The sequence below is a fragment of the Tasmannia lanceolata genome, unplaced genomic scaffold, assembly GCF_043159265.1.
Source record: "Tasmannia lanceolata isolate RefF3 unplaced genomic scaffold, GAP_Taslan_0.1 ptg000008l, whole genome shotgun sequence".
Taxonomy (NCBI): domain Eukaryota; kingdom Viridiplantae; phylum Streptophyta; class Magnoliopsida; order Canellales; family Winteraceae; genus Tasmannia; species Tasmannia lanceolata.
Genome location: NW_027518685.1, coordinates 26,568,316 through 26,580,347, shown reverse-complemented (window position 1 = coordinate 26,580,347; position 12,032 = coordinate 26,568,316). Strand labels below are relative to the sequence as shown.

At 38.1% G+C, this 12,032-nt stretch overlaps 1 protein-coding gene across 5 annotated transcripts in view; it reads right to left on the bottom strand.

Moving 5' to 3' along the window:
• The window catches only part of LOC143885003 (uncharacterized), a 137,604-nt gene that overhangs the window by 14,636 nt on the left and 110,936 nt on the right, over positions 1-12,032 (bottom strand). The window lies entirely within an intron of this gene.

Genomic DNA, 12,032 nt, shown 5'->3' with positions numbered 1-12,032 from the left:
CATGGAGACAGCCATTTTCGGGATTTTGTTTCCTGATTTTCAGGGACTTCACTCAAATTTAATTCCCAAAATACTTGGCAGCACGTGACTAGTTCGTTTTTGGTTTTGGTAAAAGTGATTGTTAGCTATTCAATATTTTCTTGTTTTGTATCAGGATTAAAATTTTGTTTGATGCTTATAGTCAGACATGACCTACCAACTTGTCTCACACCTCGAAAGGAAAAAACAGAAACATTAAATAGCCTAATTCAGATTGCATCCCATGTGGATTGAAAAGCTGAAACTATCAAAGTACGCATTGAGGGAAATTCACTAAATACTATTTCTTGGATCCAGAATGATAGCAACCCCCTTGGAGATAGAGAGTTTGTCTAGAGATACAAAAGTTTGGTCGTCCCCTACAAGTGTCGTTGCACCCATATTCATCGTGAAAGAAATACTAAAATGGATATGTTGACTATGGGAAAAAATTGTACCGAGTTAAAAGTTTGGGATGGGACGCCCGATTTGCAAGGCATGTATTTTTTCCCTTTTTTCGGGGGTTTTTAGCATGGTTTTAAATTTCGGCCGAAACGTTTCGTTTTGGCCGAAATATTTTGGTTTCGTTGGAAAACGAAATGAAATCCACATTGAATCGGAAAAGTACCTAACTTCGCTGAAACGTTTCGAAAATTTCGGCCGAAACGTTTCGGTGAAGTACAAAATTTCACCCGAAATTTTGGTGAAATTTTTACAAGATTTCGTCTGAAATTTCGTACCGAAACCGAAACGTTTTGGTTTCACTGATGACCGAAACCGAAACCGAGATTTAAAACCTTGGTTTTTAGCCATTCTTTTCCCCCTTTTAATGTTAAGTAGTTCGGGAAAAAAACTAATACAATCAAAAATTGAAAATCCAACAACTTTGTAATATGCAATTATATCCATATGCATATTATATATAGGGAATGATATCAGAAAAACCATATTTTGATATTTTCACAAACCATCTTGTCTTTCAGTATTCGAAGAGTTGTCAAAAGGTTATGACATTTCCCGAAAAGCTCTCACAAGCAAATTAAAGAAGGAAAGACATATAGGTTTGTGCAAATATCAAAATACGGTTGTGCTGATAACATTTCCCTATATATATATATATATATATATATATATATATATATATATAGAGAGAGAGAGAGAGAGAGAGAGAGAGAGAGAGAGAGAGAGAGAGAGAGAGAGATTATATGTGGGTGTGAACTTCCCCAAGGAGCCCATGCAAGTCAGGTTTTTCAGAGACAGGAAAGCCGATCATCCATGCAACACAAGACCTACCACCAAACTGTAATGCAGACTCCTATCTCACACAGAAAAGAGATCTCGTCCACTTGACTAAGGGATGCAAATATCAATGGCTTTTTTTGAGATAAACCTTTAAAAAAAGAACCCCCCAAACTTTTTGACTTCGGGGTTTTGGAAAATACCTACTTCATGAAAATTTTCTAAAGGATTCATTAGCCGACCCCAACTAGTTTGGGACAAAGGCTTAGTTGAGTTGAGTTGTAATCAAGAATGGAAAAAAAAGGACAAAACAGGTGCTGGGAAGCCTGGGATAGCCCCACAAAACATTAAACAATAACAAAGAATGAATCTAACAAATCATCACAGCAATGAGTTCCCAATACATAAGGTTTCTTTCTTTCGTTTCTTTTCTTTTCTTTGTTTTTTTTTTGAATGACGGCCTTATATTAAATAATGCACAAGAGTACAGTTCCCTCCCTTGCTAGCCCATTCACAATTGTTTTGATTCTTCCAAGAAGAAAATGTTTGCCTCCCTGCATAGTTTCTTCTTTCAACCTCGTATGTACCAAGCCACTTGATGTGAATTCATGACAGGAAAGAGAAAAAGAGAGAAATAAAAGATGCTCACGATTAAAAAAGATCAAGAAAGAAGGGCAATATGGTTAGAAAGGGGATGCAGTTTCTGAACCCACCCGGTCGAAAAGGGTGAAGAATGAAAGAGGAAAAAGAGAAAGAGAGACTGAACAAAGAGAGAAGATAATAGAAAAGAAGAAAGTGAAAGAAGAGTTTAGGGATACAAAAATGACCTGATATGAAAGTCAAATCTTTATTCATTCAATCATTGCATAGCATCCCAAAAAAGTGCTCTGATATACACACACACACACACACACACACACACACACACACAGAGAGAGAGAGAGAGAGAGAGAGAGAGAGAGAGAGAGAGAGAGAGAGAGAGAGAGAGAGAGAGAGAGAGAGACGTGTTGGTGCGCTGAAGTGGTTATACGCCTCCCATTCGTTTAAATGTTTGGGTCCCATATATATATATATATATATATAACCACTTAAGCGCACCAAAAAAAATGGTGCGATTAACATCTCTCTCTCTCTCTCTCTCTCTCTCTCTCTCTCTCTCACACACACACACACACAGGAAAAGGTTTCTGAGGTATCGCGCAGCCTGAGCAGCCCTCTATATACGCCATCTCCCATGTTGTTTGACTCATCCAACCTGTTCATTCTATAGGACCTAACATAGGTAGGGTGTCCCTAAGAGTATATATATATATATGAGGAAAGTGAAGCTACACCGCCGGCTTAAAATACAATGGGCCCACATTGTTTTGGTGATCCAAAGAATTCATTTGATTGGCCCTCACATAGATAGGGTGTCCACCAAAAATCAGCTCCATAGGATCATCCCAACCCTACGATTTGTGGAGGCAAAAATGAACGTGTAAAAACCTTCAAAAATTTGTCCATTTTTGCCTCCACAATTTGAAGTGTTGGGATGATCCTATGGAGCTGATTTTTGGTGGACACCCTATCTATGTGAGGGCCAATCAAATGAATGGTTTGGATCACCAAAACAATGTGGGCCCATTGTATTTTAAGCCAGCGGTGTAGCTAAGTTAGCTACACCGACGGTGTAGCTTCACTTTCCTCTCTCTCTCTCTCTCTATATATATATATATATATATATATATATATATATATATATATATATATATATATAGAAAAAAGACATTTCTTTTTTTTTGTGAGAATTACATGTCAGCATTAATATTTACATTTTGTGCCATCCCCAAATTTTCTCCCTTATACTTTTTCTCAGATAGACACGTAGCTCCCTCTCTCTCTCTATGTTGCTTTTTCCTTTTTTTGTCTTTTACTCTCTCTCTCCACCCTTGGCTCTTTGTCTTCTAACTCTAAGAGATATTTATGTGAGAAAATATATGGTGTACGGCCTTTGTAAGGTGGAAGTACCACCCTTCACATTTGATCCAACAGCAGCTCCTCAAAAAGTGAGCTGCTGTTGGATCAAATATCAAGGGTGGTACCCCTACCGTATTGTTGTAAGGCCTTACACCATAAAAAATCTCTATTTATCTTGCATCAAAAGGAATGATTTACTTGGATTTAATCAGAGATATTTGTTGGGCAGTGAAACCCAACCCCCCCCCCCCCCCCCCCCCCCCCCCGGCACCCCAGCCCAGCCCACCCCGGCCTCCTCTGATGGATATTTTCCCCTCCTTTAACAGTTTTCGTTAACTTTTATGAAGGGGTGGAGAAGCAACCGTTACTTCAATGAAACCCAAAAACATATTTCTTTCTTTTTCTAATTTCAATGGCTATATTTTTATGAAGACACTCCAACATTTTATAGATTCATGAATAATTTAATAATCAGTTTCTTCCCTCTTTCTGTAATGTTGGTGCGTTTTGGATTGAAAGAAAAACATTTCCGATGAAACATTTTTCTTGGAAAATTCTATTACTACAGTTCAAAGGAAAATGATAATATTGTCATTAATTTGGAGTGTTATTTTCCTCAATTGAATGTCCCTCTAACCAAGGTTTAAATTTTCAATTTCCGTACCGGTTTCGGACTTCCGGAAAAACGAAATAAATGGCAAAAAATTGAATTTCGGAAAATTTCGGTTTCGGTCCCCACCGAAATCCGAAATTTCGGATTTCGGTCGAAATTTAAAACCATGCCTCTAACTAATACGTGAATAGGAGTAGTTGAAGCTAAATTGTTTTGTGTAAAAAAGTACGAAATTTAAGATTTTTTTCTTTTCCAACTCTGTTTCGATTGCAAGAACAACATTTCTCATGGAAAATTTTCTTGGGAAAAATTATAATTCCTCTAAAATACTAAAGCAAAAATGGTTTTGGGGAAATTAGTATCTCTTAAAGATTGCTGGAGAAATATGTTGGATGAAAATATTTTCTTGGAAAAATTTGTTCTTTCCACATTTCAAAGGAAAATGATAACATTATGATTAATTTTGAGTGATTTTTTTTTTTCAATTGAATGTCCCTCTATCTAATATATGTGAATAGGGTGGTTCAACTTATGTTATATTGTGTGCAAAAAGAGTACCAAACTTTAGATTTTTTTTTCTTTTCCAAACTTTTCCACCCCTGTTTAGATTGCAAGAAAAACATTTGTGATGGAAAAACATTTTTTGGAAAATTTTTTCTTTCCACAATTTAGAACGATATTTCTTATGAAAATAAATTATAAAAGACTTCTTAAAAATTATAAATCTTTTAATTAACCAATAATTGATTTATTTTTCTTTCCATGATTTGGTATGATTTTGGTTAATTTAGAGGGATATTATTATAGGTAAAAAGTAAAATTTTCCTTTCCAAACTTTTAAATTTTTTCCATGATTTAGCGAGAAATGTTTTATATTTCTATCATCTTCAAAGGAAAACATAAATGATTCCAATTGAATCTTTCCAAACTCTTCCACCCATTTTTTTCTATTACATTCCCCATTTCCATAGTTTCTTTTTCTTTTCTTTTTTAATAACAATTGGATCTTTCTTTTGTCTGAGCTTCGATCTTTAATATTTTTTTCATTGCATTTCCATATCTCTACTTTTATGAATAACTTAATGTTCTTTGTTCTGTCATGCGATAGTGTTCTTTGTTCCGCCGTGCATCGCATGGCGGGTCTTACTAGTATATATATATATATATATAGGGAAGTGATTTCGGCGCTCCATTGTTTTGATAAACATGCGCTCCACTTGTTTGTCGTGTAGTATTTAAAGGTCTTTAAGTGCTTTTTGAGAACTGTAATATTCCTCTGACAGCCCTTTAAATGATACACGATAAAAATTGGAGCGCCTGATTATCAAAACATTGGAGCGCAAAAAACATTTCCCTATATATAGAGAGAGAGAGAGAGAGAGAGATAGAGAGAGAGAGAGATAGAGAGAGAGTTTCTACACACTAGTGAAGATAAGTTATCTACACACTAGCTTAAAATACAGTGGGGGTCACATTTTTTGGGTAATCCAAAGCATTCATTTGATTGAACATCACATAGATAGGGTGTGCTGAAAAAATCAGCTCCATAGGATCATTCTAACCATTCGAACTGTGGAGGCAAAATATGGACAGATTTGTGAAGGTTACATGTATAAAACTACGATTTGTGGAGGTAAAATGGACATGTATAAACCTTCACATAGTCGCGGGCCGTGCGGTGCCGGGCTTGGTTTGGCAGCCCATCGAGCCGGCACGGCACCGCCCATTTGCCAAGGCACGGCACGGCCCGCGAGCCCAAATGCCCCCTTTAAAAAATGTGTTTTTTTTTAAACCCGAGAATACCCCCCAAAAGGTGTTTCAAACGGCTAGTTTGGGGGGTATTCTCGTCCAAAACTTATATATTTTGTAAAATCCCGAAAATATCCCCTCCAACAACCTTTTTTTTTGGATATTCAAGTCATTTCAAGTTTTTTGGAAAGGGTATATGATTGAACGGCCCGGCCCGGCACAATCAGTGAACCCTTCCGTGCTGTCCCGTGCTCGGCCCGCGGTACCCTTCTGGGCGTAAATTTTCCGTGCCTTGGCCCGTTTGCCACCTTGAGTCGGAGCTAGTGGCCCACAGGATCTAATCAGTCATGTATCCTCCCAAAGATTATTGTTGGATCGAGTGGAAAGAAAAGAAAAGACGATGAAGGGATAATAGGATATTTTTTATGAAGAAAATGCATTATTAAAACGATGGTTGGTAGAAGGCAGATCAGGAAAGGAAATTTGAGAGAACAGTGGCGGATGGTTGAGACAAATAGTTAATATCTCAAAAATGAGATTTTATGATTAAAGACTTGGGGTTGTGGAAAATTTTTGAAATTTGCAGTGGGTGGTACCGAACATAAAGGTGACTAAAAAGTTGAGTCGTACAATTCAAAAGACTATTTTGCCCTCAAGTGCAAAATACTCTACACACACACACTAGTAAAAAAACACGTGCGATGCACGGGCCGACAAAGAACTGTACGGACCACATCATAGGTTGATCCAAACCATCCATGTGATGGAACACAACAGAAATAGGTTGTGCCCGTAAAATCATTTCCATAGGCTGATCCTAGCCCTCCAATCTATAAAGGTTTCCATAATATGTTGTTCCTCTTAAGGTGCCCGAAAGTCGTCAATATTTTGAAAGGCGTCCTGAATCCGTAGTATTATTTAATATGTTTACAAAAATCTGTAGCACTATGTAACATATGTACACAATCCACAATTTTCAAAGAAAAAACATCACTATGTTGGCTTTGTCCACTTTTTTTTATTACAAAAGCATAAAGGAGGGTAGGATTGAAATTATGTGGCTTTAATGGGTGCCTTTGTTAAAAAGCATAAAGGAGGGGGTAGGATTGAAAATATGTGGGTTGAATGGGTGCCTTTGTTAAAAAAAGTCAAAAAAAGTGATGTGTAATTCTATTAGAATTTTGAGAGAAATTCAAATAATTCTCTCCTTTTCTCTTTTGCTATATATATATATATATATATATATATATATATATATATATATATATATTGTGTGTGTGTCAATTTTCACCCCCACAAATGGACATCCTATGATGATCCAATGAAGCTGATTTTTGGTACACACCCCATCCATGATGGGGCCTTTCAAATGAATGCTTTGGATCCCCCCAACAATATGGCCTCACCCTTGTTTTATGCTAACGTTAGAAGCTAAGCTAGCTGCTAACATTAGCAGCAACCCTTATATATATGTGTGTGTGTGTGAAAAAAGGAACTATAAAATTCTAAAACACTAAAGAAAAACCTAATATTTTAGGACTACAATACCCTCTAATGACTTAAAGACTCTCTCCCCACTTAAGATTTTCATAATACATGTGGGAGGTCTATTTAAAACATTCATAACTCAAAGAACATAAGTGATTTTGATGGGAAAAAAACAACTAAAAGACACTTAAATTTAGAATATGGCCCTAGGATGGCCTCCATCGTACTCCCTCGCTTGAGAAGATTCAACTCCGTCAAATACAATGATTAGCATGTTGGGTGGGAGTTTATCGGCTATGATCATAGCACAATCTACAAACAGTTGGCCCTGCTAGCGAATTAAATATTTCAAATGCACAAGAAGTTTTTGGGAAATTGTGTTTTTGGGTTGAATTGAAATAATATGATTCCAAGATCTGGCTTCGATATACTCCTTGCATCATGACTACAAGTCTACAAGGCAAAAAAAAAAACTATGAATCCTCTGTTTCCTTGGATCTGTAGACACGTACTGTGCACCTCTGATTAAGTAGAAAAAAAATGATTGGGAACCAAACTATGAACATTGAATTTGTTCTGAAGCTCTTGCTGACTTGTTGAATGACTTTCCGCTTCCAAGTGTGTTGGGTGACAGTTGTTGCCCCTTCAACCATTAGATAGTGTTCACCAACTAACTTTTTGACAGAACCAACTCTGAAGGATGACTGCCGCTTTCTGATTCCTTGAATAATGTGAGCGATCCATATACTGCCGTAATCGTCGTTGGATGACGAGTGTTGCGTCGTTGGATGACAAGTGTTGCACTGGCCTATCACTTGATGTCAAGCACTTTTCGTGCTACTAATCATCACATAAAAGCTAGGATCTAGATAGGGGTGTAAACGAGCCAAGCCAAGCCGAGCTTGACCCAGCTCGGCTCGGCTCGTTAAGCTCAACACCTGAGCTTGGGCTCGGCTCGGTTAGGCTCGCGAGCCTTACCAAGCTCGTTAATGGGCCAATTGGGCCCCAAAATCCTACATATATTGGGCTTTTTAGGCTTTTTTGGACCTGTCCTGTACAATCAAATGATTCAAGTTAAATAATTACATAACCTGTAAGGGATTTAGGGTTATAACTTATAAAATTATATATATAATATATATGTGTATAAATAATATATAGATTTAAATATATTAAATTCTTAACGAGCCGAGTTGAGCCTGGCCTAGCTCGGGCTCGGCTCGTTAAGGATTCAAACCAAGCTCGAGCCGAGCCTTTACCGAGCCGAGCTCGAGCGAGCTTCCGAGCCCGACCCCAAACTGACACCCCTAGATCTAGATGTCTAAAGTGAGTTATCGCTTGTACACTTACTTGAGAGGTACATTCGCTAAAAGTTCTCTGGATCCTCAAACATGCAGATAGCTTCAATACTCGTGCCTTGGATTTTTCCTCTTGAATAATTCTAGCCCGCAATATTTTGGATTCTTGAAAAGTCTTCAGAGCAACAAATGATAGGTAATTTTCCCATTACATGACATTTCAACTTCAGTGTTAGCCACCATTCTAAGCCACCCCGATTGATTAATCGGCCGATCCCACTCGAGATGCGCCGCCTCTAGCCCTAGCCAGTAAAGAAAGATATTCGTTGTTGTTGAGAAAAAGGGTCAACCATCCTTGACTCGCGAAGACATTTGCTTCAGGATTGCCCATTTTTAATTCCAGGGTTTCTCTGAATTTGGAAGTTACCACTTAGTAGGTTTCCATACCAAGGCTCAATCCAATCAAGCCCGTAGCGTCTACCAATTTCGCCATATCCCCCTTATGAGATCGAGATCTCATTGTGATCCCTATGAATTGAAAGGTCCGAATGATCAACTCTGCAATCGGTTGTTAGAATCAATAGGTGTTCAAATTGTTCATTTGAATAAATTGAAACCCTTCTTATTGGATGATCATGATACTTCCCAAAGATTGAAATTCTTGATCAATGGAGGAACAATATCACCATTTTTGTTCAATAAGATACCGATCAGCCACACTGGGACTGAGACACGGCCCAGACTCCTACGAGAGGCAACAGTGGGGAATTTTCCGCAATGGGCGAAAGCCTGACGGAGCAATGCCGTGTGGAGGTAGAAGGCCCACAGGTTCTTTTTTATCGGTACCGCAGTAGCTCTTTGGTTAGGTATTGGAGCAACATTACCTATTGATAAATCTCTAATTTTAGGTCTTTTTCAAATTGATTGAACTGTGAAATACCATGACGTAGCTCATTCGGCGGGGCGAGAGCTCATTGAGTGAAGGAGAGCTACAAAGGTGGTGAGAGCGTAAGCGGCTCTCTTTGCTCATAGAATGTGCGGGACCGAAGGAGAATTCAGTTCAGATGTAGGATACCTATCCAGAAGTTTTCGCAACTCAATCATGTATGATGGAATCATCAAAGATTTTATCTTTTCTAACTCTGTCTGTGTAACGACCCGATTTCCGTCGTGTCGCTACGAGCAAAAGAAAGTAAAAATCATGAAATTTTTTTTTATTTTTTTTATACAAGCATCAACGACGATCCCGATAGAATCTTATTACAACTGAAATATGTCTTATCATAACAAAGTATTGATAGACAGTAAATGACGCAAGGCGTCAAAATGTAAAAACTCAGGAACAAACTCTCTGATCACACAGTCCCTTATCCCATGGTTCCTTCATTTGCAAATGCTCCGCCATCTAATGCCTCAACCCCTGTGGTGGAGGAATCAACGTCAAAGCAGGGTCATCCAAAGACCGAGCAAAGTAAAAGAGACAATATAAACAGTTCATACAATATAATCCACATTTCAATAATGTCTAGAATAAAGATTACAATGCCCATGGCAATATAAATCAAAGGAGTGACAATAATTTCAATGTATGCTATGTATGCATGTATGCAACAATTTTATAAAATGAGACAGCACATTCCCCAGGTACATCCGGCTTTTCCCCCATTTATTTTTCTGTCAGTTCTTTTCTGACTTTTTCATTTTCTTTTATTTTTTTCTGCCGGTGTCCTTGCCGCACGGCTAACCACTACCCCTGTCTGAAGGCAGTGACGTTATGGACTTGGATTACGGTCTCGCATTTGCCGAGCCGGGGATACTATCCCTCGGGGATACTTTCCCTTTTTGGTTGGTTTGCCAACGAAAGGCAGTACACGCTTCTCGCGTTGGCCTTTGGACCTTAGGTCCCAGGATGATTCCACCACACCCTTATGTTCCCCTTCACTCTCCCCCATGTATGCAACATGTATGCAATTACTTACCTTTGCCTTTCTTCCTGCATTCATTTCAATTCATTTGATTCCAGCATTCATTTCAATTCATTTGATTCCAGGCAAGCGAGTATAAATTCACTAAGCAGGTATTTATCAGGCAATTTATAAGCAGAGCTACATTGCATAGACAATTATATTGAATACCATTACAAGACAAGGTCTAGCTGTCACCTGCCTTTTCTTATAGTCGCAGTAGGACGAGATGGCTCCTGTAGGCAAATAAGTGAAATAGGTCAACTTATTTTAGTCTAGGTCCTTTTAATATCACACAGACAACACTTGTCCTTTCTGTGTCCATTTATGTCCTAAAATAAGGTTCCCTGTGTTCACTATTCATGTGGGCCCCACATGCTACTATTCATGTGGGCCCCATCATGTCACTATTTATGTGGGCCCCGCATGTCACTATTTATGTGGGCCCCATCATGTCACTATTTATGTGGGCCCCATCATGTCACTATTCATTTCACCATAAGTTGATAAAGTTTACTTTACGGTTACTATGCTAGTATTTCACCGTTAAGTATATAGGTGGTAGAACCAACCATTACTTTATCCATATAGGTGGTAAAACCAACCATTACTTCAAATAAAATATAGGTAGGTGGTAGAACCAACCATGAAAGAGATCATTAAATAATTTAGGTGGTAGAACCAACCATTGAAAGAGATCATTAAATAATTTAGGTGGTAGAACCAACCATGAAAGAGAGACTATTATAAAAGACTTACTTGGTAGTGGATTTTCTTTTTCCTTCTTCTCTCTCTCTCTTCCTCTTTCTCTTTCTTCTCTTCTCTTCCTCTCTCTCTCTCTCTTCTCTTCTCTTCTCTTCTCTTCTCTTCTCTTCTCCTTTTCTTCTCCTCCTCCTCCTCTATTTATAGACATTTTTTTGCATAGTACTTTTTGCATAGTAAAGACTATTTACTATTTTAAATTATTATTTCTGTCGGTCAATAGTATTTTTGCATAGTACTTTTGCATAGTAAAAACTATTTACTATTTTAAATTATTATTTTCGTCGGTTAACAGTATTTTGCATAGTTAATAATATTTTTTTATTATTAATTTTGTCGGTCAATAGTATTTTTGCATTTTTTTATTATTATTTTCGTCGGTGCGATGATATTTTCGTTTCCACTAGGGATGGGTCCCGCTGGTGGTAGGACCCGCTGGTCGTGGGGCCCGCTCGTGTGGGACCCGCTGATGTGGGACCCACTGGTGTTGGATCCGCTTATGTGGGGCCTGCTTGTATGGGGCCCGCTGATGTGGGACCCGCTTATGAATAGTACTCGGTGGGTCCTACTGTGAATAATACTTTTAAATAGTGTATCTCAATAGTGAACTTGCATAGTATTTCTGCATAGTAATCTCGCATAGTGACTATTGTGAATAGTAATTGTGAATAGTGACTATTGGAAATTTTTAACATATATATATATCTATTCCGTTTTTGTTGACATCTGGGGCGGTGGCTTAGTGGTAGGAAGCCGTTCAATCTTAGCTTAGACTTGGGTTCGAATCGTGTACGCCCCATTATGCCAGATGTCCTCATGCCCGATTAACTTGGGGAAAATGAGTAATGGCCGATGATTACCCACCTATGAGGCCATTTTTATATTTATATATATATATATTTTACCGGTTCTTACATTCTACCCCCCTTAAAAAAATTTCGT